Source organism: Hirundo rustica, unplaced genomic scaffold (genome assembly GCF_015227805.2).
Source record: "Hirundo rustica isolate bHirRus1 unplaced genomic scaffold, bHirRus1.pri.v3 scaffold_156_arrow_ctg1, whole genome shotgun sequence".
NCBI classification, from domain to species: domain Eukaryota; kingdom Metazoa; phylum Chordata; class Aves; order Passeriformes; family Hirundinidae; genus Hirundo; species Hirundo rustica.
In genome coordinates this window covers 28,560-35,035 of record NW_026690235.1, presented here as the reverse complement: position 1 = coordinate 35,035, position 6,476 = coordinate 28,560, and the positions used below count along the sequence as shown (strand labels likewise).

The window sequence follows — 6,476 nt, the reverse complement described above, 5'->3', positions numbered from 1 at the left end:
TTAGGTTGAAAAATAACAGGAAAAGCGCAAGTATCAATCTGTTCTTGGGCAGCCGCCGCAAGCTCAGGGTCTTCCCTTTGCCACCCCTGCCGTGCTAGAGCTGCCCATGTCTCTCTCCTGCCCTGTGCCATAGCCTCCGCGAGGTCCGAAAGGGCTCCGGGGAACGGCTCCGTGGCGGGGGGGTCAGGAGGCGTGGGAGACAGGGGGTCGGCATTAGAGGGCAGTGGCGGGGCCGTCGGCGGCGGCTGCGGTGGGGGCAAGTCAACAAAAGCCACCCCCGGGGGATTAGGATCAGAAGGGTGACCATAATAAATCTTATTTTTCCCCTGTGCTTCCTTAGCAGCTACAACCGCCTGCTTCTCAGCCTCACATTTAAGCAGTTCATTCTGTACAATCTTCCAAAACTTGCTCATTTTCTTAGCAGATTTATCATCATCTAAAACTAATTCCCACAACTTGTCCCCATATTTACGCCATTCTGCTAATTCATGCACAGCATGAGGGTTAGCAAAGAACCCATAAGAGGCAGCATGCCCCAGGAGAGAAGGAAGATCCTTATCTAAATCAAGACCCTTCACACCCCGCCTTTTTAAAAGGGAAGCGAAGAGATCATACGCTGCTTGCCTGTCCATGCTTACCGGTACCGTCGCAACCCTCCAGGCGTCGGCAGCGCGTGTCAGCAGGGCACACCTTTGTGCTCACCCCGGGTGAAAAAATCACCGTCGCAGAGGACCCGAGCCCAACGCAGCTCTGAGGAGGGAGGGGGAGAAGCCTGTTCGGGCGCCAGATGTCGGGGTCGGGTTACCGGAGCCGCGGGAGAAATGCCTCATGCTGTCATGGTCAGCAGATCTCACTTTATTAAGGTTGCATTACATTTTTATACTTTTCATAATTAGCTCATACATATTGCAAAAGCCAAGCTCATCATTGGACATAACTAATTAACGCAAGCATTACTTAGCATCGACCTCAATAATTGCAAAACAGTTAAAGTCAGTACATCATATCTTTAGTTTCCCCATATTTGACTAATTTCACATCCGGCTTACATCCTGTTCTTCACATAAGCCTTCCTTCAAGGATAGCATATCCTTGAGGCCTAAATTCTTACTAGTTTAATCATGTCATGTCCCTTTTCTGCGAGCCACTGCTCTGATAAGCTCTCAACACTTACAGACCAATGTGGCAGTTCTTACATTGCCAATGCGTTCCTGAGATGAACTTGTGCAAGGGAGAACCCCCAGCCTAAGGTGCTCTCTTCTTGTTTTCTCCCCAAACCAGGATTTTTCATTCCCAAGGAGTGGCCGGATGGAGGAGGAGGAAAAGCCCCGGAGATGCCGCACGAGGAGGGGCTGCAAACCCAGTGCAGGGAGCTGCGAGGAGCAAAGACCCCCCCTGTGCCAGGAGGGCAGCCGGAGATCCAGCCAGAGCTCCGAGCTGGTGGAGAAGCCTCATGGAGGGGAGAAGCCCCACAAGTGCTTGGAATGTGGGAAGGGTTTCAGCTGGAGATCCAGTCTGATTGAGCACCAGGTGATCCACACTGGGGAACGGCCCTATGAGTGTGGGGAGTGTGGGAAGAGCTTCAGCCAGAGCTCCAGTCTAAACCGGCACAAGATGATCCACACAGGGGAACGGCCCTATGAGTGTGGGGAGTGTGGAAAGAGCTTCCGCCAGCTCTGCAGCCTGATGTTACACCAGGTGATCCACACTGGGGAGAAGCCCTATGAGTGTGGGGAGTGTGGGAAGAGCTTCAGAGGTCGTTCTGCCTTGATCCAGCACCAGAGGTTCCACACTGGGGAAGGGCTCTACAGCTGCTTGCAATGTGGGAAGAGCTTTGGACGTAGCTCCAACCTGAGGAAACACCAGCGCATCCACACTGGGGAGAGGCCCTACGAGTGTCCTGAGTGTGGGAAGAGGTTTCAGACCAGCTCTGATCTCCTCGTGCATCAGCGGTTTCACAGAGAGGAGAGGCCCTTCCGCTGCCCCGACTGTGGGAAGGGCTTCAAGCGCAACTCACACCTCACTGTCCACCAGCGCATCCACAATGGGGAGAGGCCCTACGAGTGTCCTGAGTGTGGGAAGAGCTTCTCCAGGGCTTCTCACTTGACCCGACACCAACGGATGCACCCCTGAGGGAAGCGCTGCGAGTGCCCCGAGAGCGGGAAGAGCTTCGTGCGCTGCTCCAGCTCCATCCCCCATGGGAGAATCAGTGTTGGATGATCCCCACTCACCCCTTTGGGCAGACCCCTGGTGATCGTGGTCCTGGTGATCCATGTTGGGAAGACCCCTGGCTGGGATGCTCCACATCTTCCTGGCTCCCCGTGGGCACCTGGATGAACACAGGGGCAGGAACATCCATTGGGACACAGACCGACATTGGGAATTCCTTGGGCAGAACAGATTTTTTGACTTTCAACCCCAGGAAATCTTTTGCGTTCAATCCTATCATCTGGGGGCATCACGGAATACTTCATGGTCTAGGAGATCTTTTCCAATCTCCGGGATTCCACGATTTTGATTTCCTACTGCCCAAGTGTGTCTTGCACAGCCAAATAGTGAAGATCAAGTGCAGGAACCAAGATTTTGGAGACAGTGCGGTGGAAACCCCTCCAAAAAAGGTTCTTCCCTCCCAGCCAAACACATGGATCCTCAGCTGGCACAGACACAACAATGCTTTTTGTTTGACCTTGATTTGTTTTTCATTTCTCTTCATCTCTTTAAAATATCTAACACTGGGGTAAAAATAAAGACATTGAAGTGGGACATGGGTGAGGACATGGGGGACATAGACATGGTGGGACATAGACATGGAGAGTGACATGGGGACACATGGACATGGACAGGGATGTGGCCATTCATGGGGACATGAGGGGAGATGGGCACAGCTGGAGATGTGGGGGACAATGACAGGGATGGATTTGTGGTGGGGAGACAGCCATGGGTGAGGACATGGTGGGACATGGCCAGTGACATGTGGGGACATGGCCATGGCCGGTGCCATGGGGGGAACTTGCAGGGGCTGTGGGGGATGCTGGGTTTGAGGGAGTTGAGGGTTCCTGGGAGGGACTTGGGGCTTGCTGAGGGCTTTGGGGAGCCCAGAGCTGGAAGACCCTGGCAGAGGTTGTGGGGCAGCTGCTCAAGGACCCCCTGAGCTGGACCCCCAGCTGGGCATTGGGCTCCTGGAAGGGAATGAAGGTCCTTGTCCCCAGGAGGGAAATCCCAGCAGCCCCAGGGTATTGGGGGCAGCTGAGAGGCCACAGCAGGGAGGGGAAAGCCAAACAGAGCTGTCCCCCTCCAGAACTGCACCCCAAAAATCCCAAACTCAGGGCTCCTCCCAGGAAAAAGCTGTCAGGAGGTGCCTGAATTGAGGGAAAGGGGGATGGGACCTCAGACTGAGCAGGAGGGGCCTGGAACCTCCAAAACCAAGCATGATGGACAGGGCTGGTGGATTGGGGGGCAGAGGGGAAGGGGTGGAAGAGCAGGGAAGAAGAGGGGGCTAGAACCCCCAAATTGCTTTGGGAAGGGTCCCACTCCTCCTCCTTTCTAATCCCCAAGATGGTGCTGGGGCAGTGCTGGACTCTGGGCCTGGCTTGGGCACCCTCTATGCGCCCCCTCCCCAAATTCCCCTGGCAGCTTCAGGGTGCCCAGGTGCCTTTTGGTGTTGGCTGGGTGCTGTGCTGGGGTTCAGGTGCCTCCCAAGGAGTCCCCAGAGCAGGGGGACACAAGGGGGACACACGGGGGTCCCCATTCCCAATCCATCCTGGGCCCTGTTCTGTCCCCTCCCGAATCATGGTCCCCCTGCAGGGTCCCCCCAAGTCCCTCTCCACTGCCCCCAGTGAACAGGACTGGGGTGAACTGGGAAGCTTTGTTGGGAACACTGGGAGCAGCTGGACGGGGACAGAGTGACAGCAGGGCTGGGGGGACACACGATCCCCCCAAAATCATCTCGGGGACGGAGCAGGGGGTCCCGGCCAGGCCCGAGGCCACACGGAGGGGCTGCGACCGCTGCCAGCTCAAGAGCTCTGTGGGCAGAGAAAAGGGGGTGACACCGGGCTGGGGGGCCCTGGGGGAGCACACACGCTCTGGGGGAGGGGGGACACGACCCCCAGGACCCCCCCCTCACCTTCTTGCACAGGTAGAAGCTGAGCCCCAGCAGCAGGAAGACAAAGTCCAGCACAAAGCCCCCAATCCCCATCAGCATCTTGCTGCAGGCGGCATCCAGCAGCATCTCTGGGGGTCTGCAGGGCTCAGGGCCCCCCAAAACCTCTCACAGACACCCCAAGCCCCTCCAAGCTCTCTCCCAGTCTCCCCAAGCTGCCCCAGGACCACCTGAAACCTCCTTCCAATCCCTTCCCGGCCTCCCCAGGACCCACCAAAGCCCCTCCTGTCCCTCTCAGGATCCCACAACCTCCTCAATTGCCCCCCACCTCCCCAGGACCCCCAAACCCTCTCCCAGTCCCTTCCCAGCCCCACCACGGCTCACCAAGACTCCTCCCAGTCTCTTCCCAGCACAACCAACCTCATCCCAATCCCTGCTTTCCAATCCCCGATCTCCTTCCAGCACCTCCAGGCTCACTCCAATCCCTCCCAGTTACACCCAGCACCCCCAAACTCCCTCCCAGTGCCCACCAGCACCCCCAGAACCCCATCCCACCCTCCCCAGCATCCTCCAAACTCCTTCTCAGCCCTTCCAGACACCATATCTCCTCCCCTAGCTGAAACCAGGCTCTCTCCAGCTTCCTCCCAGTTCCTCCCAGCACATCCCAGTGCCTCTCCCAGTTCCCCCCCAGTGCCTCCCCCGTGCCCCAGTGCCGGCTCAGGGGCTGCTCCAGGCTGACGTGCTCCACCTGGCAGCTGGAGGTGACCCCGCGCCGCGGGGAGGTTTCCAGCAGCACCAGGAGCTGCTGGCTCCAGTCCCCGTTGGGGACCACGGCGGTGCCACCCCGTGCCCCGAGAGCTGCTGCTGGCCCTGGAAGCAGCTCAGCTGGATGTGGGCAGGGTAGAAATCCATCAGGGAGCAGAGCAGGCGGCCGGGGCCGGGCTGGGAGCTGGAGGGCAGCAGCGAGATGGAAACGCTGGGGGGAACTGGGAGAGAGAGGGGAGGGGTGGTGTGGCATTGAGAGGGGCTGGGAATGGACTGGGAATGGACTGGAAGGGGCTGGGAATGGGCTGGGAGGAAGTGGGTGGGAGAAATGGGAGAGGATCGGGGGTACCGAGAGAGAGGGCGGGGCTCTGGGAATGAACTGGGAATGGACTAGGACTGGGCTGAGAGGAAGTGGGAGGGACTGGGAGGAACTGGGAATGAAGCGCGCGGCACTGGGAGGCCGAATCCAACGCGGGGCACTCGGCGCTGCGGGTCTGCCTGGCAACTGATGAGTCATCACAGAGACGCGCTCTCATTGGCTGAGCGGCGTCAGCTCCACGCACGGCCGGGACGGACACGCGGGGGAGAACTGGGAGAGACTGGGACGGACTGGGATGGACTGGGAGAGCCACGGGTGTCTCTGAGAGGAGCAGCAGGCCCCGCGGATGGACACAAGGAGGGCTGAGGGCTCTGGGCTGATTCCCAGGCAGGTTTTGAGGAGCTCCAGGGTCATTGCCAGGGCAGGGCCCCACGGGACACGCTCTGCCCCACGCTCACCTCCGCGCTCCACGAGGAACGGGCTGGACAACTCGTAGTTGTGCCGGCAGTGCCTGTCCGCCGCAGCCCGTCTGTACTCCCTCCATCGCGGGTCGCTGTTCCAGGACCTGGCAACTTCTCCCCACAGGAGGTGTCCCCCACCTACAGCCCCACATCGCTGCCCAAGGGCAGGAGCTGCTCCCGGTTGTCGCTGTTCCTGGCCACGACCCTCCCCCGCTCGGTGCCGTTCATGCAGTGCCAGCCGCACTTCAGCATCTCCTGGAACAGCCCTGTGTGTGCAGGACACAGGTGCGGGGGTGCCCGCAGCAGCCCAGAGTAGCCAAGAGCTCCGGGGCAGCCCCGACTTTGCAGCCCCAGGGGAGTCCGGCTGAGGAGCTCGGGGCGCTGTGGGGCTGGCTGGCACCTGGGGAGTCATCAGCGCCCTGCGCTCTGATGGGCTCAATTATTTTAGTGCCTTCTCTGATGGGCTGAGGAGAGGCCCGGGAGTGGAGAGAAGGATCGGGACAGATCCCGCCCCGAGCAGCGGCGCGGCCACAGCAGAGCCAGCCTGGGCACAGGGAGGGAATTTATTACCAACCAAATCACAGCAGCATGGGGAGAAGGGCAAGAAATGTCTCCAACACCTTCCCCACAGCCAGCGGGGATCAGCAGGAGCACGGATCAGCAGGGCTCTGCCCAACGGGGCTCACTGGGGATCATCCAAGGCCGATCCTCCCACGGGGGATGGAGCTGGAGCAGCGCACGAAGCTCTTCCCGCTCTCGGGGCACTCGCAGCGCTTCCCTTAGCGGTGCCTCCGTTGGTGTCGGGTCGAGTGAGAGCTCTGGGAGAAGCCCT

The 6,476-nt window shown here is 59.4% G+C and overlaps 1 pseudogene; it reads right to left on the bottom strand.

The window, feature by feature from the left end:
• Positions 1 to 213: 213 nt before the first annotated feature.
• Positions 214 to 6,223, bottom strand: LOC120747684 (class II histocompatibility antigen, B-L beta chain-like; annotated as a pseudogene).
• Positions 6,224 to 6,476: the final 253 nt, after the last annotated feature.